General features: G+C 40.2%; 1 protein-coding gene across 9 annotated transcripts in view; it reads right to left on the bottom strand.

The window, feature by feature from the left end:
* Positions 1–26,397, bottom strand: part of Sertad2 (SERTA domain containing 2) — a 120,453-nt gene that overhangs the window by 82,487 nt on the left and 11,569 nt on the right. For 5 of the 9 annotated variants that reach the window (XM_090336797.1, XM_090336806.1, XM_090336799.1 and 2 more), the window contains exon 2: positions 15,412–15,514. The exons of 1 other annotated variant lie outside the window; for it this stretch is intronic. The gene's annotated coding sequence lies outside the window, so the exon portion shown is untranslated. Of the gene's footprint in view, positions 1–13,005; positions 13,325–15,411; positions 15,515–15,972; positions 16,006–21,321; positions 21,385–26,397 lie in introns of those variants that run through there. 3 more of the 9 variants (XM_090336803.1, XM_090336805.1, XR_016536242.1) reach the window with 3 other exon arrangements.

Genomic DNA, 26,397 nt, shown 5'->3' with positions numbered 1-26,397 from the left:
GAGCTTTTAAGCTCAAGGCTACTGCCCTACCCCTTGAGCCACAGAGTCACTTTAATGCCTGGGCTGGCTTTGAACCGAAATCCGCAGATCTCAGTCTCCTAAGTAGCTAGGATTACAGGCTTGAGCCACGACACCCAACTACCTACATTTTTTAATGAGATAAAATAGGGAAACCTATGTCTATGTAATTTTAAAATATCAGCCTATTCCTTTTTATTCACTTTCTAGTTTTCTTTCTCTGACATAAGGCAGTGTATTTGTCAGCTACTCCCCATAGTTGTGCTAACAAATTATCCTGAAGCTTAGTACTTAAAATAACAATCACATGCTCATGATTCTACAGAGTGGCTGCCAAGTGGACTGCAATTAGGATGGTTTTTGGCTCTGGCCTCCAAGGTTGGATCCAGTTGTGTTTTATATGTGTGTGTGTGTGCCAGTCCTGACTTTGTCCCTGAATATTTTTGCTTAAGCCCTAGTGCTCTATCATTTAAGCCACAACTCCACTTCCAGTGTTTGGTGGTTAACTGGAAATAAAGAGTCTTAAGAACTTTCCTGTGTGGACTGGACAATCCTCAGATCTCAGGCTCTTAAGGAGCTAGGATTAAAGGTGTGAGCCACTGGCACCTAACCACAAGCCTACTTTCAAGCTCCTGGTCATGCTAGGACAGCAGGTGTATACTGCTACACCCAGTTTCCCATTCAGGAAATGGAGTGGACTTTTCTGCCCAGGATGGCTAGAACAATGATCCTTCTAATCCAGCTTCCCACATAGCTTGGGACAACAGGTACACCCTACTTTGTCCAACTACAGGTTGAGAAAGGGTCTGTGAATTTTTGTGATCAGGCTAGCCCTGATCAGAAACTTCCCCTTCCTAGCCTCCCAAGTAGTTAGTATCACAAGCAATTGTTATAGCTGAAGTGCACATGCCAGAACACAACATTGTAGAGTATTATTTATAGCTACAAAAATGCATATATGAAATAAGGCAAATAAAAATTTTAAAAGTGGTTGGAAGCCAGGTGAGATGGCTCACGCCTGTAACTCTAGCTACTCAGGAGCTGAGATATGAGGACCTCGGTTCATAGCCAGCCCGTGCACTACGAAGGCCATGAAACTCTTATCTCCAATTAATCACCAGAAGTGGTGCTGAGGCTCAAAGGGTAGGGTGGTAACCTTGAAATGAAGAGCTCAGGGACAATGGCCAGGCCCAGACTTCAAGTCCCACAGCCAACAAAAATAAATAAATCTAAAAAGTAGTTGGATGGCTATGATTGGGTGGCTTTTTAAAAATAATTTTTGATGTTTAATTGCTGTTTTAGTGTTTTTCTATCCATTTTTCAGCTTCTTTGAAGAAGAGAGAACTTCCTAAGGAGATACCAGCCTTACCTCAAATCTCACCAATTAGTCTTTTAAGGCAGCATAACATTTGCCGTCCTTAATGTTTATAGGAAGTGTATTTAACTATAATAATTCTATAATAAACAGGAATAATATAAATTGTTTTACAACTCAGTCTCGAGCTAACCAGGCAATGCACACAGACAGCATCTTTATTTTCTGGATATGAGGGTTCTATACCTGCATGCGTGGCTCACAACACAACTATTCCTATTCTTAAATTAAGTATTGTGCTTCTAATTGGAAATGCACTCTCATGCTTCCAAAGTTCATTTGCCTAAGATATTGGGTAAAGAATACTCGACAGCTGGGTGCTGGTAGTTCATACCTGTAATCCTAACTACCCAGGAGGCTGAAATCTGAAGATCATGGTTCAAAGCCAACCAAGACAACAAAGTCTGTGAGGTTTTTTTTGTTTTTGTTTTTGTTTTTTTTTTTTGCCAGTCCTGAGCTTGAGCTCAGAGCTTGAGCACTGTCCTTGGACTTTCTCAAGGATAGAGCTGTACCACTTGAGCCTCAGCACCACTTCCGGCTTTTTTCTATGTATGAGGTACCAAGGAATCGAACCCAGGTCTTCGTGCATGCTAGGCAAGCACTTTAACCACTAAGCCAAACTCCCGGCCCGTCTGTGAGATTCTTATGTCCAATTAACTATTTAAAAAAGAAAAGACAGAAATAGAACTGTGGTTCAAGTGGTAGAGCATTAGCCTTCAGCACAAAAGCTGAGGAACAGTGTCCAGGCCCTGAGGTTCAAGCCCCAGGACCAGCACCACAAAAAAAAAAAAAAAAAAAAAAATCTGACAAAGAAAGAATGAGATACAGGAAGTTAAGAACTTACTTTTCCTCAAGTCTTGTAACTGCCAGGTTCTAGACGTAATCTAGGAGGAATCGGCAGTTACAGGCTGGTTGCAATGGCAACACTTATTTGAACTTTTCCAATTTTCTAAATTCGAAGGGTAGTTTTCAGATACTTTTCCAGCTTTTTATTAGTGTGCTTTACATCTCTAAGAATAACCCAAACAGTTGTTTGACTTAAGCCAACCACTGCAGACACTAGGTAAGGGTAGTGGAAGTAAGGAATGAACTTTCTCGTTCTCATTCTCTGCATGTTGCTCCATCACTGTTTACCACTCAGCACACACTGACTCTTGTGCCCTTATAAAGCAGCGCCTTTCAGGGAAGACATGGGTCCATGAAAACCTGTCTACTTCCAGGCCTATCTCCTTCTATAGAACAGCTTCCTGACAGAGCTTTCACTGGCCACATCATCCTCCTCTTCAACACCTGCAGCAACCTCCCAAACTCTGTCTCCCCATCTGGTTTCCCCACCTACTGTTTCGCCCTTTAAATTCAGAACTTCTCCCCTTCATACGCCCTCTGCTCACAGCCAGTCATTACTGCCTACATATGCCTTGTGCTGTGCCATCACTGTGGCTTCCTGTTAACAGTCTCTCTGGAACGCCTTTCCCTCTTTGCACCATCCCTAACACAAACCCAACCTATTCTTAAAGACACACTTCAAATGGCACTCCCTTCAGAAAGCCTTCCCGGATGGCACTAACAAGACACCCATGTCTTCTCTGCACTGGCATAAAAATGTATACTTCCATTTGTCATTCCTAACTACTGGTTAATACCTCTCTCTCCACCTTTAAATCATTAACAATAACATCTCTTCTGCATGCTTCATAACTGCTGAACCAGCAAAGGACTAAGTTTTGGTGAAGAGTGCATGTGTGCGTACATGTGCGGGTATGTGTATGTGAATGTATGCACACTTAGATGTGTGTACAAGTAGGAATGGACCGGGATCTAGCCTTCACAAGCATCCTTACTCCAAGTGTTCACGGCTCAAGAGCTTCCCCAGAATGGCTGATCACAAGACCTGAAATGCTGTAGCAGCTGCTGGGTCTCACCAAAGACATTCAGATTTGACAGACTAGGCAGGCCGAAGCCTCTGTTTTGTTAAATTTAAACTCAAGTGGTTAAACATGCAGCCAGAGGCCAGATACTAGCCTAACAGTATCAGCAACAGGACCCCTCCTCATTGCAGGCCCAAATGATGCTTGAAACCTCTTAAGTTCCCTAGCACTTCCAATGCTAAGAATTTACTGTCTTCCCTCCCATGTTCCCCAGGAAACAGAGTTTAATGAGAAATGTGGAATGAAGCATTGTCATAAAACTAAGTTCCAGGGCCAGGAGTTTGGCCTAGTGGTAGAGTGCTTGTCTAGCATGCACAAACACCTGGGTTTGATTCCTCATTACCACATACATAGAAAAAGCTGGAACTGGTGCTGCTGTGGCTCAAGTGGTAGAGTTCTGGCCTTAAGAAAGCCCAAGGACGGTACTCAGGCCTTGAGTTCAAGCTTCAGGACTGGAAAAACAAAAACAAAAACATTAATGAGTCTTCTTTTGGTGTGCATATGCCATAACTGCTCCTATATGCCAAGAGCTTACTAAGTCTTAGAAGGGAGTTATGGATGTTGAATGTATACATATCTTAATTTAACTCCTAGGGTAACCCAATGTCTTTACAGGAGACAAACAGACTTGACATGGGAAGTGAAGAAACCTGTCCAAAGTTTACACTGATGGGGAATGGTATTGCCTAATTTCAACGCTTATGCATCACAATAGGACAGTAGGCTCCGCTCCTGGGGTCTGTTCCCCTGGGGTCTGTGCCCCTAACTTGACTCCTTCCTCCACTCCAATGCTCTCATCCTCTGTAAGCATTGCTGGTGCCTTCTGCAGCTGCAGCATCTGGGCCTAGTTAGAAGGGGAAACTGGGGCAATGCAGCAGCCATTTGTATGTAGGGCTTGCTTTGAATTACAGACTGCCCTATTTGAAATGCATCAGGAAAAATGCAATTAGCAGATCCATTTATTAGATTTCTGTTATATTTCACTCATGAAACACTTAGATGAAGACCTTATGCTCACAAATAATATCCCAACAGGGTTTGATGAGCAAAGTATCCACTGTATCTGGATCTGGCTTGTGAAATGCAGTCTGTAGTAATATCTAAAAATGTTTTTATTCACTTGGGGATGTTATCATTTAGCCAAGGTAATTTATGCTACAAAACATTTAAAAAGTCAAGCCAGGTACCATTGGCTCACAACTGTAATAAGCCTAGCTACCAAGGAGGCTATGGATCTGAGGATCAAGGTTCAAAGTCAGTCCAGGCAGGAAAGTCTCATGAGACACTTATCTCCAATTAACTACCAAAAAAGCCAGAAGTAGAACTGTGACTCAACTGGTAAAGGTTTAACCTTGAGTATAACAGCTCAGGGGACAGAGTTCAGGCACCGATTTCAAGCCCCAGTACTCCTATTAAAAAAAAAGTCAGGGCATGATGGTGAACATTTGTAATTTTAGCACTCAAGAAGCTGAAGGAGCTGAGCACAGGTGGCTCATGCCTATAATCCTAGCTACTCAGAAGGCTGAGATCTGAGGACCTCACTTCGAAGCCAGTCCAGGCAGGAAAGTCCATGAGATTCTTCTCTACAATGAATCACCAAAAAGCTGGAAGTGGAAGTGTGGCTCAAGTTATATAAAGTGTCAGCCTTAAGTGAAAAAAGCTTGGGACAGTGCCTGGACTCTGAATTCAAGCCCTGCACATGCACACATACAAAGGAGGATTGTAATCCAAGTTTGAGGCCAGACTGGGATAGCTTAGCAAAGGAGGGGAGAGGAGAAAGTAAAGAAAGAAGAGAAAAATTCCCTAAGACAAGCAATAAAAAAAAGCCTTAATTTGTTTTCTTATTTCCTCACTCTGTTGTTAGAGATTCTTAGCTGCTTTAGGTAAGTCTGCATACCCATTTCAATAAGCAAACGTTAGGATGCCGTCCCCCACACACAGCAGAGCCCTAACAAGCTCTGCCTAATTATTGCCTGCATACTACAATTATTCTTTTAGTATATACACATTTTCACCCCAACCCCAGTCTGGAGTAATGTCAAAGACCCAGATGATATTCTAGATGGAGAGCAGGCCCACTGGAAGTTGACCATGTTCACTGCCCAGTCATTCCAACAGCAGACAAACAAAGAACAAACACTTCTCACATAGGAACTTGGGTGCAAGTTGAAGGTTATGCTGAGTAGCGTAGATAGCATAGCTCAATGCACTCAGTATTTATATTTTATCCTATGTGGTCCAAGCAGGTCTTAAACTCTTAAGCTCAGACAATCCTCCTTCCTTGGCCTCCCAAGGAGAGTAGTTGAGACACAGACATATACTACCATATACCCATATAGTATTTTCTAAATTCTCAGTTCAAGGCTCAGAACATAAGCCCAGTGAATGGCACCAACACACATAGAGAATGGTGTTCCTGATTAAAATTGGCAGAGTTAAGTTTGCAGCTAGATGACCAATGAGACATGACAAACATAACCAGATTTCAACGACTATCTTGAATTGCTCACAGTGAAATGAGCTTTGTGGAAAAAGCTAAGCCTAGGTGTCATGAACTCTAGACCAGTCCTGGATTTGCTGTTGAATTACTTATGTTAGACAATGATCTTTACTGTGCCCTTAAGTATTCAGATCTTTATGCTTAATTCAGAGTTACAAAAAAAAGAAACAAGTGATCCGTGACCTAAAATCCTAGAAGCACAACCTTAAGATAATATAGCCATGCTAAAACCTTATTCCTATATTTATTTATTTACTTATTTATTTTTGCTACTCCTGGGGCTTGAATTCAGGGTCTGGACACAGTTTTTGCTCAAGGCTAGTGCTCTGCCACTTGAGCCATAGTGCCACTTCCAGCCTTTTCTGCGAATGTGGTACCAAGGAATAGAACCCAGTACTTCATGCATACTAGGTGAGCACTCTACCACTAGGCTATGCTTCCGGCCCCTTATTACTATTTCTTATTTCATTTTTCAAGCCAACATATTTCAAAGGCTTAGTAACAGCAAAATCATTCAAAGAAGTTAAAAGTGACTTTAGTCTCCACTTTGTGTCCTGACACAAATCACTCTTGGTTTTGTGCCCCTTCCAGAAAAAAGTTTGGGGTCAACTTCTATGCTAAGGGTTCCTTTGTCTCAAATAACTGACACTGTATAAAATTTTAGATTAAAAACCATTTTATCATTCTCTGTCATTTCAGGGTTTATAAACTCAAATAACCCCCCTTCTTTGACATTCCAAGTAGCTGGGGGTAGTTGAGACTACTGACATGTACCACCATACGCTGTCTCAAAGCACAGTAAGCTCAACCCTAATCCTCCTTACATGACAAAGAGGTAAAGACTGGCAGATGACTCTTTTCAACACTGTGCCTTGCCAGGAGTTTGGCCTAGTGGTAGAGTGCTTGCCTAGCATGCAGGAAGACCAGGGTTCAATTCCTTGGTACCACAGACATAGGGGGAAAAAAAGCTGGAAGTGGTGCTGAGGTTCAAGTGGTAGCCTTGAGAAAGTCCAAGGACAGTGCTCAGGCCCTGAGTTCAAGCCCCAGGTCTGGCAAAACAAAACAAAAATCCAAAAAATTCAACACTGTGCCTTACCTAACCAGAGGGCAACAAGTTGAAAACAAACTCCAGGCTTACAAAAAGTGTGCAGGGGGGAGGGGGACAGGAGGATCTTAAATATGCCAAGTTTAGAAAAGCACACAAATGTAGATGGATAGATTTACATATTCCAGAACAAATGTCTGCTCCACATCAAAGCACAGCACAGTATCAATACTTGACATGACCTCAAGCCTCTCCAGATGTGTACCATCCACCTCACAGTCCCTGCTCCCACCAGGTTAGGCCTGCATGGATCCCCATGCCTGGGAACTGTGCATAATCTAGGTGAGCGGTGGGGTGGCCAGGACCCTCTGGACATCGGATCTCCAGACCTTTTCAGAGGGTGCACAAAATTAAGACTTTTCACAGCAGTTCTAAAATCTTACTTGCAAGTTTCACTGATATTTGGGTAGATGGGACTTCTGGGGCCCTGCAATGGGCAAAGGTAAAAAGAGCACCACAGCTATCCCCTCACTTTTAGGCTTAAAGAAATGTCAGGGTTACTTCAAAATGACAGAAGACAGAGTGATCTAGGAGAAATACTTCCTTTAGGAGTCCTCGCTCTTTGAGTATACATCATTTCAACACTCTGTGATGAAATGGGAAGGCATACAGAAAGCATCTGAGCCACGCTAAGGGTTCATAGGGTACCTGGAGGAAAAGTACAGAGTCTATGTTTGCCTCTGAGCAGATGTAACTGATTTTATCAAGCACAGGAGACCATTCCTGCTTGAAGGCATGACAGTCACACAAGATGTGGTTATTCAGACTTAAAGATTTGGCAGACAATAAGCCTAACACAGTTTTGGTGCCAGTAACAAATTTTGGGCTTTCAAATGAAATGGGAATTTCAGAAAATTTGTATCTGCCACAAAGGGCTTGATACCTTCCCAAGTTATAGTGCTTTTCTAATGAAATCAGTGGTAAAGTTAAAGTGTGACATTTTAATAGAGCATAATATGCCAACCACAGTGGCTCATACATATAACCCTATTATTTGAGAGGCACAGACAGGGAAGGTCTTGGTTGAAGACTAGCCCAGGCAAAAAGTTTGAGATCCTATTTCAAATAAGAAAAAGCTGGGTGTGGTAGCACCTATCTATATGTAAGAACAGTAAAACAGGAGGATCACAGTTTAGGCTGGCCCACGCAAGATTCTATCTCAAAAAATAACCAGAGCAGGGCTGGGAGTTTGGCCTAATGGAAGAGTGCTTGCCTCGCATGCAAAGACCCAGGTTCAATTCCTTGGTACCATATGCATAGAAAAAAGCCAGAAGTAGTGCTGAGGCTCAGGTGGTACAGCTCTAGCCTTGAGAAAGTCCAAGGACAATGCTCAGGCCCTGAGCTCAAGCCCAGGACTGGCAAAAAAAAATAACCAGAGAAAAGGAGGCTATAGGAGGTGTGGCTGAAGTGGAAGAGCACCTGCATAGCAAGTATAAGGCCCTGAGTTTAAACTCCAGTATTACCAATACACACACATATACACACACATATAACAGCAGCAGCAGCAGAGCCTCTGAGTATACAACTCCCATAGATTTACTAAACAGAAAAACAACACCATTCCACTAACAGTTTTGTAAAGCTCAGTTCTTTTTCATGAAAATATATTACTTGAATTTATGGTATAGTTCATGGTATTTCAATTGCCTAGCACTTACAAAGACCTTACCTTGAGCCCAGGCACCAAAACAAATGAAGTTATTTTATATTAACATATAATGGACTTTTTAATGAATTTAAATTTTTTCATTAGTTAATATGGTAGATAACAGATAGAATCCACAGTAACACCAAGTTCACTGAGGCTCTCGAATATTCTGAAATGTAAACGAGATTGAGTGCAGAATGGAATCAGCTGGTAGAAACCCCACAGTGAAACTACTGGACCACAGGATTCTTTTCTTTCCAGCTCACCAGATACTGCCAACGCTCTTCTTCCCATGCAATCAGGCTTACATTCTTGAAAGTATATATATGCATATATACATATGAGCTTTTTGTTATATTCTAAATACCTTACTCAATTTTTTTTGCCAGTCCTAGGGCTTGAACTCATGGTTTGAGCATTGTCCTTGGGCTTTCTCAAGGTTAGAGCTCTTCCACTTGAGCCTCAGCACCACTTCCAGCTTTTTTCTATGTATATGGTACCAAGGACTAGAACCTGGATCTTCATGCATGCTAGGCAAGCACTCTATCACTAGGCTAAACTCCTGGACCTCAATTTGTCTTTTAATGAATACTACTGTTCATCAACAGTAGTTAAATTTATTGATTTTTCTGTTTTGGCCAGTGCTCTTTGTGTCTTGTTTGTGAATCTTCCCTCACTCCTAACTCTTACATTTCAATTAGATCCACAGTACTGCATGTTCATCAGTTATTTAGGATCCCAATGCGCCTTGACTACAAGCAGTAAAGAACTCAACCTTTCTTCTCTGCCTTCTCCTGTCTCATTCAGGAGGTAATTATTTTTTTGGAGTCTTTCTGTCCTGATGAAGAGAGGGAAGGCTACAGATTCAAGTGTTTCCATTTAATGTGAAAAACAAGGGCCCTTACTTTTGTCATGGTCTACAAGAAAGAGAAAGAGACTGACATTTTGCCAGCAATACTACAATCAGAAGAGCTGCTGTTCTTCTGCTTTCAAGCTTTCAAGAAAGCTGTGTGGATGCTCTGAGAGAGAACTGAAAGTACACTGTGGACATTTCTAGGTTCACAGAACTCCAGCATTTCTAAGTAAAAAGGTAAATCTGTAACTGGGGCTGATAGTGTCTGTCACTCATTTTACTTACCTTTACAAAAATCTGGGGAGTATCTTCAGAATATTCCTTAGTAAGAAAGGTGCTGTCACATGCACTATGGGAATGAAAAGGGCATTCGTGTCCCATATCTGTCACATTCTGAAAATTTAGCATCTTTCTTCAACAAGACTCAATAAATACCCAATGCCCAAATATCTGTTGAATACTGCTACTTTTAATGTCTAACATAATAGTTTTCAAACCACAGATCAATTATCCATTAATGAATCATAAAATCAATGAGATTAAGTTATAATTAGCATTATTTGAAAATTAACTACAATAGAATGAGTATGAAAGAAAGTATTAATACTTTGCGTAGAGTGAGGGTGGGTATTATTTTACAAAAATTTTGTTCAATTAAATTTGTGTGTGTATAGGTCATATATATACAGACATGCAAAATATATATACATATATTTATACTTTTTTCTGTTAGTTTCTACCCAGACATGTGAAAGGCACTAGACATGGCATGCTGCCATGAACATAGATGCAGGAAACCATTTCTTTTCCTGAGATACACCCATTCATAGCCACTTGGCTAAAGGATGTATACCCATCTTGATCATGAGCTCCTTGCTTAGAATTTTAAAACTTGATACACAAACCATGCTTCTAGCCATGAAAAACAGCATTTTTCATAAGAAGGCAAGAAATGGAAATAGGCAGAGTTGAAAAAGAGAATTCCGACCAACCTAAAACCAGATATATTACTTCCTTCCACCTATGTGGATGGCCTGAGTTTCTCTTTATTCTATAAGCCAATATATCTCAGTTTCATTCCTAAATTATGTCGATAGACTTCTGACACTTTCAGGAAGATATGCAGCCAATTATGATGTTACTACATCTGTAATCTCAGCATTTAGGAAGCTGAGGCAAGAGGATTATAAGTTCAAGGCCATCTTCAGCTACATAGAAGACTGTCCAAAAAAAGAGAAAGGCAAAGAGACTTCTCCTTGAAGGCTGAAGTAATGAACTGAAATTTTCAATTCCATATAGTAGCAGGCTGTTGCCTTAAGACCTATGTAATTTCCTCCTTTCCCCTCCTATGCATTTATGTAAGGAGGGAAAATAATATCACACTTCATAAAACTACAACTATAAAAAGGATTGTTGTTGAAATCCAACTTTGCTCTTCACTACTAATATGAAATAAAAAGCAACTTAAGATAAATGTGGTAAGGGAGGCTGAACCTCAAAGGTTCTTTGGCCAAGTTTCTATATGCACCATTTATATTTGTATTCGAAGGCAAGGAGATGCTGTGGTAGAAAGGTAATGCAAAGATCTCCTTGTCTAAGATCCAAAGTAACCCCCAATTATCTCAAAGAGTTCTCAGGCTCTAGAGAGCTGGGAGAGGGCAGTTACCTGTTTATATACAGTCAAGTTCTCCTGTGGTTCAAGGGTTCCATGGAAGATATATGAGAAAATGAAGTTAGTTCAAAAGCATAAACCGAAACAAACAGAAGTGATGAGGAAACTGAATGCAACTCTTTAATTAAAGTGAAATTTCTCTTCCTATAAGAGGAAGACTGTAACAGCTTCCTCCCATTCTCATAGCTATTTTACTGGAGGTTTGTTTGCCCTTGAAACTTATGATTCCATTGCCTTTCTGTACAAATAAACATTTTATACTTCATCCACTGGTATAGTAACACAACATAGTTTGTTCAGCTTTGGAAGCAACTACTGAGACGAGATTAACTCTGGCACAAATTAGATCTATAAGGCACGCAGTGAGAGTGTGTTGGCAAAGTGATCTCTTGTAATTATGGAACTTAATTATTCTGATCAACTCTATACTACTCTCTACCAGTTCATTGTGACTTCGCAACTGCCAAAATCTCAGGATATATCCAGAAAAGCTCTCCCAATTCTCAGCTGACCAGAGCTTACAGAAGATGAAGAAACAAATGGCTTGCCCACCATTAGCTCTTTGAGAATATACTCCCAACTTTGTTAACAATGTGTGAGTGAGTAATATGTTATTTTCTGAATTAGAATTTCTAGGAATTTTTCTCACCTTCTGGGCTAATGAAAACTAATTTCTAACCATTGCAATTTGTTTTTGGAGGTTGGATAGTACTATTCTAAAGGTTCCAACAAGATGGTGGTTATCATTTTTCATGCAAGTAAGAGATCATGTAAGAAAATATAAGAAAGGCTTTTTGTTTGGTTGGGTATTCTGTTTTGTTTCATAGCCTGGACTTTTAACTCAGGGCCTTCTGGTTGCCATGCAGGTACTCCACCACTTGGGCCTCACTCTCAGCTCTTCCTGCTTTAGCTTACTCTTTAAATATGGTCTCAAATTTATATCCCAAGTTGACCTGGAGTGTGATCTTCCTAATTACATTTCCAATGTAGCTGTAATGACAGGTACAAAACACTACACCTGTTTTTTGTTGGTTGGGATGGAGCCTCAAGAACTCTATGCCTGGGCTGACTAGAAATGTGATCCTCCTTGACCTCCATTTCCTAAATAACTAGGATTACAGCTGTACCCAGCTTGGCACACACTGGCCCCTCTGAGGAAGTGGGTCCTTGTCACTGCAATTAACTGCAGTTTCACTTTCCTTCTGAAGGGCATTAAAAACTCAATGGGCTGAGGCAAAAAGACAGCACAAGTTAAGGCCAGCTGTGGTAATATAGTGCAATCATATTTCAATGATTCTTTTTTGCCAGTCCTGGACCTTGAACTCAGGGCCTAGGTACTGACCATGGGCTTTCTCAAGGCTAGAGCTCTACCACTTGAGCCACAGCACCATTTCTGGCTTTTTTCTATGTACCGAGGAATCGACCTCGGTCTTCGTGCATGCTAGGCAAGCACTCTACCACTAGGCCAAACTCCTGGCCCTTCAATGATTTTTTTTAAGGGGCAAGTGCCTTAACTAATTTCTCTGTAATCCAACTATTTGAGAAGCAGGTCAACTTTGAACACCCAAAAGTTATTAAGCCCTCACCTCAGCCAAGCCAGACATGGTGGCAGAATCTGTGATTCAGAATAGGTAAGAGGATCACAGTCCAAGGCTAGCCCTGGCAAAACGTAAGATCCTATTCTCCCCTCACAAAAAAATAAATAAACAAAGCAAAAAAGGACTGGAAGTATGTCTCATGTGATAAGATTGCCTGCCTAGTAAGCGCAAAGCTTTAAGTACCAAAATAAATGTGTTTTTTTTTTTTAAAGTGAATGCAGCTCAGTGGCAGAGCACTTGCTCAGCATGCACAACTTAGGTTCAATCCCCAATACGGAAAACCAAAATAAAACAGAGAGAAGCATTGATTCAAAGCAATAATCTTGTATTGTATGATGAAGGTCATCAAGAGGGTGTAATTTCAGATGGTGAGTAACATGAAATGGCCATATGGTGGACTTTATTTTCAGACTGTGGTTTTCTGTGTAGAGCGGAGAAAGAAGTGGGAAGAACAGGAAGCTAGAAGTTAAGTTATCCACACATTGGCTTCTAGCACAGTGCAGGGAATACTGGAGCAGGCAAGCTCTAGTATGTGGCAGTGTACGCCCTTACTCAAGCTGTAAACTCTGGAATTCTGGCTCCTCACTTATAAAAAGAGAAAGATGATACTTCACGAAGTGGCAGTGGCTGCAGGAGTCAGAGGATAAAGCTCATGAGAACATTTCCAAACGGCTATGCCCCATACAGATCTCAGCAGAATTATTACGAATAACAATCCTGCCTGAGTGGTATTGTTCAGCTCTTTTAAGTGCTAAAAAAGAAAAAGCTAATGCCTTTTTGGAAGATTAAAATTAAAATTCAACTCTGTTTTCTGCTCTTATATTCAGCATGGACAGACAGCAAAATAATTTACTTGAGTGTGATAATGGAAGCCCAAACCTGGCTCCCCACTGTTCTCCCACTGACTTCAGTTATCTAACATCTGGCCTCTGCCCTTACTCTTTGTTTACAATTACCAACAGTCTCACACAGAGCTGTAAAAGTAATGCTGTAAAATGGTAAGCTGGCATACTTGAGGAATCTTCTTAATTTTTTTTTAACTTAAAGCTGGCTGGGACAGAACCCCTGCTGCCATTCCTGTAAGCAGTAAGTGTGGGCTTCCTGGGGCAGTGGTGGGGAAGATCCTGACCTGCCTGCCTGGCACAGTGAACTGGTTGCCTTCTGCATTACATTCTGCAGCTCCCAGCTCTGCATGGCTGTTCTCAGTATGGCCACTCCCTCCCTAGCAGCTCCTTGGCCAGCAGGCTCAATGCACTTAGAATGCTTCTATAGCCCCACACTCACCCATGCTCTCCAGACCAGAGCAGAAGTGAGAGTCCTTGGCCAACAGCTGTTACTCCCTCCCAGCCCCTCCCACAGGAAAGTGGAAAATGGTGAGGAGGAAAGACTTTTCCTTTGTTTGAGCAGGTTTGTATGTCTGCCCTCTACTCCTTCAGCCTGCTGCAATTTAAAAATTAAAAGAAAAGGTAGAATCATTTTTTTTGCCAGTCCTGGGCTTGAGCTCAGGGCCTGAGCACTGTCCTTGGACTTTCTCAAGGCTAGAGCTCTACCACTTAAGCTTCAGCACCACTTCCAGCTTTTTTCTATGTATGTGGTACCGAGGAATCGATCCTGGGTCTTCGTGTATGCTAGGCAAGTACTCTACCACTAGGCCAAACTCCCAGCCCCGGTAGCATCATCTTTTAAAGGCAAAACTTTTGTTTCCATTTAATGAAATAAAATGCCCCAAAAAATGTTTAAGTAGAAATTAAAATCTTTTTTAGTTTAAATCATTCAATAGATCTATTTCTCCTTAGGGTATTTTAGTCAAGTATATGTATAGATATTAGTAATTGTGATTGCTAATTTAGAATTAAGATAGGCTTATTTAAAATTTATTTTTTGAGTATGTGCTGTGTGCCAAAATATATTTTAAAGAAGCAATTTATTATTTTTTTAAATTGTGTTTGCCTTTTTAATGTATAGAAGTTTAAAACACTTTCTGTCACGGTAAGCTAAAATCAACATGAATTTGCTAGGGGTATGGGCTTTCAGCGGAGAAGTTGATCCATACTTACTCTGCTTATCTGTGTGTGTGTGTGTTCAAGGTGAACATTATACCATTTTAGTCACAGCTCCACTTCCAACTCTTTTGTGGTTAACTGGACATAAGAGCCTCATAGACTTTCTTGTCTAGGGTAGTTTTAAACTCACATTCTCAGATCTCAGCCTCTAAAAGTAACTAGGATTACAGGCATGAGCTACCAGAATCTGACCCTGCCTATTCTTAATATCAACTTGAAAATCTACTTCACAGTCACAAACTGAAAAACAAAAACTACCTTTAACCTCAAATATTCCTACAGCAGGCAGCTACATAAACCATGGAGGGAAGCTGTCCTTTTTCTACTTTTGTAACGGTTTGAAAATAAACCAGTAGACATGAGAAAAACAACTTGGTGTGTGGGGGGGTGTTTTTGTTTTTGTTTTTGCTTTATAACAGACAAATTACATTTTAACAGTGGCTCTTCAACTCTCTCTTCCTCCTCCCAATAAAATTCTGATTTCTAAGGAACAGAATGGCTCTTTCATGTTGGTTTTGTCTCCTCTGGTTAACAACACAAGAAATTACTATCATCCATCCCTTCAATTTTATGTAGCTTTCAGAGGCCAAATGAGCAACAGCATCATGTGGTTAATAAATCTTGGCAATTAGCTGGTGAGGGCAGACTTACGCTAGATGTTTCAGAAGGCTCTCAGATGCAGGAAGCGGGTTGTCTCATTGTCTACGAGTTCCTGAATGCAGCAAGACTGTATCTGACTTAACAAATGTCTTCACTAGGGGAAAAACAAAAAACAAAAATCATAAATCATCACCCCACACAGTTAAATGAGAGAGGAAGTAAAAGAACAGAACAATTAACAATTGCCACTCTGAAGAAGTTATTTAATACAGTGAAAATGAGATATTAGCAAATGCCTTTAATCTCAGCACTTGGGAAGCTGAGGCTGGAGAACAAGGAGCTACAGGGAGCTACACACACACACACACACACACACATACATACATACACACACACACACACACACACACACACACACACCCCAAAGGAGAAGAGAGGATACCACAATTTGGAAGGCCTAAATTTTGGTCACTCTACCACCATTCACCAAGTTTTGAATTCTCTGAATTTGAGTTGGTGTGCTTCTAAAATAATAATAACCACAATTCTCTTGGACATCGCACAGGCTTGTTGTTAGGATGATATCAAAACATTCAAAGATAAGAACTGTACCTTAAAAACTTGAAAAGGCAATCCCAGGATTTCTGACAGTAACAAATTTCCTCACACTGTATTTACTCAAGTGTAAGGGGAAGTGATCAAAGCCAGGCCTTCCATAGCTCTGCCAACTGAGAATCTCTGAAGTGGGTCTGCTATCACAGCCGCCTGGGGTGATGTCAGGCTGCTGTCCACAGGCACAGAAAGGCTGCCAGCTTCCATTACGCCCAGGACTGCACCGGCCAGCTTCCCTTGGCTGCATGTGAATAAGAATGGACTCTTTATGTGTGGCATGAGTGTGCCTACACTGAGTTTTAGTGTAGGCACTAAAACAACAAAACTGCTTGGTCTGTGCACACCACACTCACTTTGAATCTTGTTTTCACTAAGAAGATTACACAAAATTGAGCAAAATACAACTTTCACTTTGGCTGTTCAGAAGAGGAAAGAACTCTCTCTCATAGAAACTTCACTTCTACTTTGATTTCATAGCAGAACAGCCAATTATTCGGGTTTTTACAGAACCCTCTTCGAGCTCTGCAAACAGTCACTAAGGAGAAGAACTATGGATTACAGATTTCAAAGCATGAAATATATTCAAGTGTAGTGATGGAGTTTTATAGGAACATCTTCTTTTTACCAGTAGTTGGAGGTTTTCTCCTTTGTTTTGCTTTTGTTTTTTGTTTTGTTTTGTCTTTTGGTGCTGGTCCTGGGACTTCCACTCAGGGCCTGGGTGCTGTCCCTGAACTTTTGTGCTCAAGGCTAGCTCTCTACCACTGAACCACAGCTCCACTTCTAGCATTCTTGGGAAGTTAATAAGAGATTAAGTGTCTCATGGACTTTTCTGCCCAAGCTGGCATGGAACTATGATCCTCACCTCAGCCTCCTGAGTAATTAGGATTACAGGCATGAGCCACCAATGCCTGGCATTGGACTTGCTTTTAACCTATAAATCCAGCAAGTATTCATTCAAGTATTAACATACTTTGACTGGATCCACTTTGGGGAGAAATCTTGTTACATTTATTACAGAAAAAAAATTCTGGCTTATTAACATTTATCCATTCATAAAATTCCTGGCAGAAAGAAACCTGTTAAATCAAATTTAAAAGAGCAAAGAGAAAATAGGAGCTACATTCATTGTAATCTTGCATCAACTATCCATCACAATCTGCGACAACCGTCAGATCAGGAATAAGATGGGAACAGATCATGTTTATAACTGGCAATGAAACTTTACTTCAGACAATAAATCTAGTATAAATCTTAACACTGGAATACTGAAGAAGAGACATGGGGAATGTATTTTTGGTAGCTAGAAATGTGTTTTCTTTGGTTCTACATGAATAACTGCAAAGGAGAGAAACTATGGCTTAGTGATAAAATGAAGCCAAGAAAGAACTCTGAGTTCTGACAGTGGCTCTATGGCTGAAACAGCATAAACCTAGGTCAGATTTTTAGTAGAGACATGCTTTATTCTCAGTATAGGAGATGATAACAGTAGATGCTATTTTCTAACTTATAGAAGAGCATAAGAAAAAGGAAGTCCACAAGTGCAAGTTTTAATAGAAAAGAACAGAAACATAGGCCTGACATTGGCTGACTCTTCTGAGAGCTGGGGAAGAAACATGCTAAACAAGTAGGAAGTGTTATTAGCACTTCCTTCACTTCACAGTTAGACACAACAATAGCACAGAAAAATACAGCATCAGTACAAGTTTTCCAGGATTGGTTTCAGCAAGTAACACTGGCCATGTGTTCTTAAACACCTCAAGAACCTGTAAGGCCATCCCTGAATTCCTGCTCAACAGCAGTACTGAAAACTTGTAGCAAAATATGGAAGTCATTCTGAATTTGAAAGTGGTTGTTAGCAGCTTCACTATTCCACACAGTAAAGCGTACCTAGATGTCTGAGTCAGTGAGGAGCTAGAACAACATAATGGCTGGGACGTTTTAAATCACAAGAATTCCACCATGTGAACAATGAGCAATGATTATAGGGCAAAGTGCTACACACCCTGAACCAGTGCAAAGTTCATGAACCTTGTCTTTCAAAGGAATAAAATCATGTCTTGCCTCAGTAATAGTAGTAAGAACAACCAAACTGACAGTAATCCTGATTCTACCACGCTTAAACTTTTGGACTTTATTTTTGTTGTCTTTTGTCAATTGACAGGGTCACTATAAAACAAAAACAAATGCACACAGAGAGATCACGACATGAGGAGAGTAGGAATTTGTAGCTAGACTGACCAAGTAAACACATTTCTAATTTCCCAATGCATAGCTAAACTCAGGCTGCACTCAAGTAAATCAAAGCATCACTTGCTCTTCTGGTGTGCGGTTATCTGCTACATAAATGACCTCCTAGGAAATAAAAGGCGTTCTACACTACTTACTACCCGAATATTCATAGGTGACTACAGCATTAAATCATTTCAACTTCAAAGCCATGCATAATACCATTTCAATAACTGACTAAAAGAATATAAAGCACGTCTTTTGCCAGAAGCATTTCCCTAATCATAAATGCTGGATATTTCTCAGTATGCCAGGATGTACTGGGTTTGTACTGACACCTTCATCCAGTCCTCATTAAGGAGAAGTACTTTCTGCTTTGTATTCCTGTATAAGAGGCAAGGCTAGGGCCGGGAGTTTGGCCTAGTGGTTAAAGTGCTTGCCTAGCATGCATGAAGACCCGGGTTCGATTCCTCGGTACCACATACATAGAAAAAAACTGGAAGTGGTGGTGAGGCTCAAGTGGTAGAGCTCTAGCTTTGAGAAAACTAAAGGACAGTGCTCAGGCCCTGAGCTCAAGCCCAGGACTGGCAAAAAAAAAAAAAAAAAAAAAAAGAGGCAAGGCTACTGTTGTTGAAATATCAACAACCTGGACAGAATAATAATTTGAAAACTTTTAAAAAATGAATTCTCACACCAATAATATACATCAGAGGACAAATGACTAATATAAGATGAAACAGGAAAAAAAAGTCTTCTACTTTAAGAAATAGCCAAGCCCCCACAGCTCATGCCACTGTTCAAAGTCAGACTAGGGCAAGGAAGTCAGTGAGACATCCAATTAACTAAAAAAAAAAAAAAAAAAAAAAAAAAGTTGAAAATGAAGCTATGGCCCAAGTGGTAGAGCATCAGCCTTGAGTAAAAAAGCTCTGTGACATACCAGGCCCTAAGTTCAAGCCCCAGCACCAAAGATAAAGAAAGAAACAGAGGGGGGGAGGGGAGAAGACAGGCAGGAGAGAAGAAGGAAAGGAGGGAGGGAAGAAAGAGAGAAAACATTAAAAGAAAGATGTTGTGCTGGGTGTAGTAGTTTAGATCTATCTACCAGGCTACTCTGGAGGCTTGGGTGGAAGAGTAACTTGACTCCACATGTTTAGGACCAGTCTGGATAGCATAGCTAGATACCATCTCAAAAAAAAATTCTTGTTCATGTGATTATTCAATTATGAAAAAGATAGCATTTCCCCAAAAGACATAGACCAACCCCAAGAGGCCCAAATGCAAGTGTGATACGCAAAGCAGACGTGGAGTACCACTCCCTCACCACCCAGCAGATTCCCCAACCGTCTCCTGTCATGCTGAGTGAGCAAAAGAAACACAATAGTCAAATCTCCTTATTCTGCTGGTGGTGATGGTGGTATTCCACGTCACACGTAGGAAGCATACACTCTATCAAGGAACTACATCCCCAGTCTCTCCACTGCTGTTTTGACTCTTTAAATAATTCTAAATTAGCTGAAAAAGAAAATATTCCCACTGACAGCACATTTTAGGATGTATTAAGTACTGTAAAAAAAAATAGTAACACCAAAAGTTCATTCCTCATGTTATTCTAGGATACTCAGTACTAGTCACCATGCCAGTGGAATACAATCACACTGAGGAGACAGAGCTGTCCTTGAGCCACAGGTTTCATATTAGGGTAGGAAAGATGGAGCCATACCATAGTCCACCACAACACTAAGTTTGTACTAGCCACTTTGCCAAATAATAGACAAATTTTCTGCCAATTACATACTTCATCATAGTACAATTCCAATAATATTCTCACATGACTCGTTTTTGTCCAAAATAATTTTTTAAAGTCTCTCTGGAGATGTAAGAGAAACTGCTTAGCAAGCACAAGTCCCTGAGTTCAAATCCCAATATAACAAAAGAAAACAAAAATCCAACACTCAAATTGGCCAGTAAAGTGCCGGGAGTTTGCCCTAGTGGTAGAGTACTTGCCTAGCATGCACAAAGACCCAGGTTCAATACATAGGAAAAAAAAAAAAAAAGCCAGACCCAAAGGAACATAGGCTCAATAGTTTCCCTCGTTTGTATTAATTAGTACAAACCTAGGACTCTCCCAGCAGAGGATTACAATAACTAAAACCCTCAATGCATAAGGCCATATAGGATGAGGCCAAATTAATGGACCTCCAGGACATGGAAACAAGAGCTTAACTATGAGTGGCTGTTGTTCTTAATGTACTATGTTATTTCTCATCTCTTGTGTTGCCCTTTGGGTTAATCTCATATTTTTACAGTATCTGACTTTGTTACCTGGTATAGTGTGTGTGTGTGTGTGTGTGTATGTGTGTGTGTGTGTGTTTATTTGAAATAGGAGGGAAAAAAAGATGAGGATAGAGGGTGGAGGGAGGGAAATGGGGACATAAACATGAAAAGAGGCATCAATGTGTGAGAAGTAATGCACCTTCTATCTGGCAAATATAACTGTAACCCCTCTATACATTAAAATAAAATAATTAAAAAAAGAAAAAAGAAAAAAAAAAGCCAGAAGTGGTGCTGTGGCTCAAGTGGTAGAGCTCTAACCTTGATAAAGCCCAAGGACAGTGCTCAGGTCCTGAGTTCAAGTCCAGGACTGGCAAAAAAAATTGGCTACTAAAGTTTTGATCACATAAAAGTTGATGATGCGTGGGGCTGGGAGTTTGGCCTAGTGGTTAAAGTGCTTGCCTAGCATGCATGAAGACCCGGGTTCGATTCCTCGGTACCACATACATAGAAAAAAGCTGGAAGTGGTGCTGAGGCTCAAGTGGTAGAGCTCTAATCTTGAGAAAGTCCAAGGACAGTGCTCAGGCCCTGAGCTCAAGCCCAGGACTGGCAAAAAAAAAAAAAAAATTGATGATGCGTATGTTAAAAGGCCAAAATACCTCAAACAAAATACTTAATGGTCTGTGCCCCTAAAATTTCATCCATTCACTCTCTGAGTATAATCTCTTTCCCCAAAAAAATTTCTGAGTACAATATATACATTTTTATTAGCTAATAAACAATGTTTTCACTGGTTGTGTTGTAATTTTCAAGCAGACTAAAATTCTTGAGATAAAAACGAAAATAATAAAGGACCTGACACCAAACAGTTGCCTTTAGAATCCATACAACTTGAGGTTGCCCATGAGAAACTCCAACACAGCATCTAGAAGGAAACAAAGAGGAAGGCAAAGCTCTAACAACTAATCCATAACAAGAGTTTAAGTGACAAGCAACAGATGATAACGCCAAGTGTGGTGGCTCACACCTATAATCCTAGCTACTCAAGAGGTAAACATTGGGAAGAATGTGTTTAGAAGTCAGCTTTGTAGGGGAGTTCATGAGACCTCATCTCAATAAATAAAATGGTTGGCATGGTAGTTTATGGGGAACATAAATAGGAAGATTACAGTCCAAGCAGGCCCAGGCCAAAAAAAAAAAAATGAGATGCTATTCAAAGCATAATAAACAGATTGGCCAAAAGGACCAAGGTTATGTTCTACCTGCTGGACTGGGTGAATAAAAGAGGAATTAATCCAGGTATGATCCTGGCACTCAACTCTGTGGCTCTGAAGAAATGTTTCCTATGAATGTTGGTCACATCATAACAAAGCCAGCTTCTTTCACCTTAGAAAATTACAGTTTCATTTTTTTGAGCCTTTGGATCTTGATCTCTGCACTTTTTTTTTTTAACACTGGGGAGTGGAAATAAAAATAAAGTTGTGTTTCTCTTTTCATTCCTGCCTCTTTGCTGCTGGCGGCACATCACAGCTATATAGTACAGGTACTGGATGCACAGCGAAGTGAAACATGTCCACAAAACTTTTTCTGCAAAGCACTAAAATTAAAAATTTGTCCAAATGCAATGCAGCTTCACAAGTGAAATATCATTATTTCAACCATCTTAAAAGCAACCTATCGCACTTCATGGATGTGAAATACAAATTTCAAACCATTTTCTCCAAACTCCAGGGCATTTCACCAAAACTACAGTCACAATGTTCTGTTTAAAGTCAGTTTACTTCAGAGTTCTTCATTAATTGTAATATCTAGACCTTCACTTGAGATAGGCTGAAATAGTTCATACCAGCAGAAGCTTTGAATGATGATGCTACTGTTCAAAATCTAAGTTGTTTCATTATTCACAGACTTTAACAGATCAACAGGTTCCTCAATAACACTAAACCTAGAACATTAAACACCAGTGGAAAACCTGAAACTGAAGAGAGAAGAGGCAGAAATCAGTATCTTTCAAGTCAAGAGACCATAGACTGCTTTGTGTTTCTTCTAGCACAGAAACCAAGATAGCATTCTGCATAGCGCTTCTTTAAGAGCTATTTTAGAAGAAAAATGTTAAGAACTTGAATATTTTCCCATGTTACTGGGTTGTGACAACTTTGCAGGATATTCTAGGAGTTGCCTTAGGAATGCCATAAGGGAAAAAAAATGTTTCTTTCAAAACAGGCCTATCTGGACAAAGACCCTCCCCGTATTGCCACACATTGGCATACACAGTTTTGGAAGATAACTTTCTTATGGTGAGAAACAATTTAAAAAAAAGATTTGCTGGGAAATGAGACATAGTCCTTAGAAAGGAAGTCCTGAAGAAACCAACATAGCTCAATTACCCTAGTAGTAACCCCAGACTTGCCCAAAATATCAAAGACCTGGTCTATCCTGACAGACAAGCTACTCAATTTCAAAAAGCAGTTGATTTTGCTTGGATCATGTACTTTGCTTTTAATAAAGACAGAAAATGTATTTCAACTCTGCTGTTTTTAGGAATACGAAAACTGAAGACATTTCCATTCACATTTGATCTGGATCTTCTTGACTCTGTGTGTGTGTGTGTGTGTGTGTGTGTGTGTGTGTGTGTGTGTGTGTGTACATGTACACACAGTTGACAGTTTCCCTTCATTAGCTCTAGAATAATCTAAAGGAAGCTAAAATATTTTTTCATAAGGTAGGTCAAGATAGGTATTTAATTAGTTCACAAAGTTCACATAGTAGGGAGTAGGAAGAGGACCAGCAGGAGAGGGGAGGGAGGATAACTCTGACTAATGGGTGGAAGGAAAAAATATGACCAAAGTCTCTTATATACCTGTATGATAATAGCATAATGTAGAGCCCACTATACTACACAATCAATATATACAAATACTTTTTTTAAAAATTTGGGCCCTAGGTACTAGTGGGGAGTGACTAATAAGAGAAACTTCTAAAGGAAAGTTACTTACACGTGCTTACAGTACAGACTATGACAGTGCCATTTTCTAGAAAATGGGACTTTTTAAAAAATGAAAACAGAAGAAGAGGAATCATCCCAAATTAAACACCAACTTTATGTATGTTGTATTGCCTATTTCATATCAATAATCACAGAGGTAGATAGCTTTGCTCCAATTTTACAACAAAGAAAACAGGCTGAGGAAGTGGTGCTGTGGCTCAAGTAGTAGAGCACTAGCCTTGAGCTGAAGAGGTCAGGGGTGATCAGGCCCAACCAAAAAAAGAAAAAACAAGCTGAGAGTAGTTTACTGAATTTCCACACCTCCCTTCCTCTCCTTAAGAGTTCCCAATTATCAGCTTTAGGAAGAACACAAGTTAATCTATGCCAGTCAAGGCAGAATGCTCCTCTGATGATAGATACTGGTCCAGATGTGGTTTGATCCAAGCAGACAGAAACACTGACAGCCTACAGCTGTGGAGAGGTTTCTTACTTCTGCAATGATACTGCACTCTGAAATTAGGAGTCGAAACAGAAGCTAGTGCCAACAAAGAAGTCCAAACTGACAAAAACAATGCAAAGAATCTGAGCTATAGAAGTGACTAACCCAAGAGCTGCCTTACCTCTTGATTTGTTGTAAAACATGGCTTGAAAGCCATGTCCAGTGAGCTTGAGGGCAGTTTCTGAAAGCATCTTAACTGATACAAGAATTTAACTTTCCCAAGGTCATCTACATCAAGTGACAAAGCATGTTTTTGAATGACCATGGTCTAGCTGAGGCCAGACTTCTCCATTAACCCACCCTGTGGCATAAATCTTCATCGAAGCTTCTCCTCGTGGTGTAATCATGCAACGGCAGAGTTAGACAAGCTCTCACCTCATCATCCATAGAAAATATTCTGACTAGTGGGACATGCTGGCTCACGCCTGTAATCCTAGCTACTCAGAAGGCTGACATCTGAGTATAACAATTCAAAGCCAGCCTGGGCAGGGAAGTCCATGGAACTCCTATCTCCAATTAACCACCAGAAAACCAGAAGTGGAACTGCGGCTCAAAGTGGTAGAGTGCTAGTCTTGAATGACAAAGCTGCTCTGACCCCATAAAAATATGTATGCCAGATGCCAGTGGCTCAGCCCTGTAATCCTAACTACTCAGAAGGCTGAGATCTGAGGATCATGGTTCAAAACCAGTCTAAGCAGGAAAGTCCATGAGAGTCTAATCTAATTAAACACCAAAAACCTGGAAGTAGAGCTGTGGCTTGAGTGTTAGAACAAAACATGCTCAGAGACAATATCCAGGCTCTGAGTTTGAGCCCAAGGGTGTGTCTTCTTTCCCTCTCTCTCTCTCTCTCTCTCTCTCTCTCTCTCTCTCTCTCTCTCTCTCTCTCTCTCTTACACACACACACACACACACACACACACACACACACACACAACTCAAAGTAATGGCCTTACTTGCAAACACAAAGAAGACACTATCCTTAGCAAAATTTTATAGTCTGAAGAACTCTTTACTTCACGTACATTTCATTTTCAGTAGGATTGTGGATTCTGATGACTTAATAACTTGAAATAAACTTGTAGGGAAGATTTTAAGATATTATTAATTTGTGCTATTGTGATTATAGGGGAACATACTATTTGCAGGAGATGCTCACTGGAGTACTTAATAGGAAAGCCATAATGTCTGACATGAACCTTCACTTGACCAAGAAAAACAAGTATATATCTAAAGCAATATGACAAAATATTAATAATTACTCAATCACAGTATAGGGAGTACAGGTGTATACTGAATTATTCAAAAAAAGTTTGGGTGCAGGAGAGACAGCACTGTCTGGAGTGGCTGGACACGAGGATAGCCCAGGCCTTTCAAAAGCAGAGAGCCTCATCTTTCTCACTGCAGTTTGTCCTGCTGGGGTGGCAGGATGAGCTTGAGCTCTAAAATCACAGCTCATCAGCATTCTGACAGTCCCAACCCAGAAACAACTCACTAGACTATGTTTATGCATGAAAAATTTTCAGTGATTTTTTTCCATTTATTACAACATTAATTCTAACACTAAAGAAGTGAACATGAAACACACTCCAGATGAATCAAGAAATACGCAGCATTAAAGAATCACCTAACAAACTCACACTATGCCTCCCATAGTCTTTATAGACCAATGTGTCAAAATGGAGGGGCAATATTATTTAAGAAGAAACATCAAGCCATTTAACCCCAATAAAATCATTCTCTACCCCACATCAAAGATGACTCATAACCTGTTCAAGTATAAGGACAGGATTTCTTGAAAGCTATGCAAGTCCAATTTTACAAATTCAATTTTTTAAATTACTTAATAGTATCCCAAAGTGTTCTACATGTGTGAAAAAAGTGTTCTAAAGCCCCATATATAAATTTAAGCCAGTGCACGAACCTCCTCCATTTTGTTTTTCTTACTTAAATAAATTGTAGCCCAGGCTAACTCAGACATAAAATCAAGAACCAATCTTAAAAATAACCAATGTAGGCCGGGAGTTTGGCCTAGTGGTAGAGTGCTTGCCTAGCATGCAGGAAGACCCTGGTTCGATTCCTTGGTACCACATACACAGAAAAAAAGCCAGAAGTGGTGCTGAGGCTCAAGTGGTAGAGCTCTAGCCTTGAGAAAGTCCAAGGACATGGCTCAGACCCTGAGCTCAAGCCCAGGACTGGCAATAATAATAATGACAACAACAACAACAACAACAACAACCAATGTAGAAAGGGCTAGAGGTGTGGCTCAAGTGCTACCAAGCCTGCAAGTATAAGGCCCTGAGTTCAAATGTTAAAAAAAAGAAAGAATCTGGCAAATATAACCGTAACCCTTCTATTAATTACAATAAAAATACTTTAAAGAAAGAAAGGAAGAAAGAAAAAAAGAAAGAGAAAGAAAGAAAGAAAGAAAGAAAGAAAGAAAGAAAGA

This window comes from Megascapheus bottae, chromosome 7 (genome assembly GCF_031878675.1).
Source record: "Megascapheus bottae isolate mThoBot1 chromosome 7, mThoBot2.hap1, whole genome shotgun sequence".
NCBI classification, from domain to species: domain Eukaryota; kingdom Metazoa; phylum Chordata; class Mammalia; order Rodentia; family Geomyidae; genus Megascapheus; species Megascapheus bottae.
Note: the sequence above shows the minus strand (reverse complement) of the source record. Positions and strands in the feature narration are given on the sequence as shown.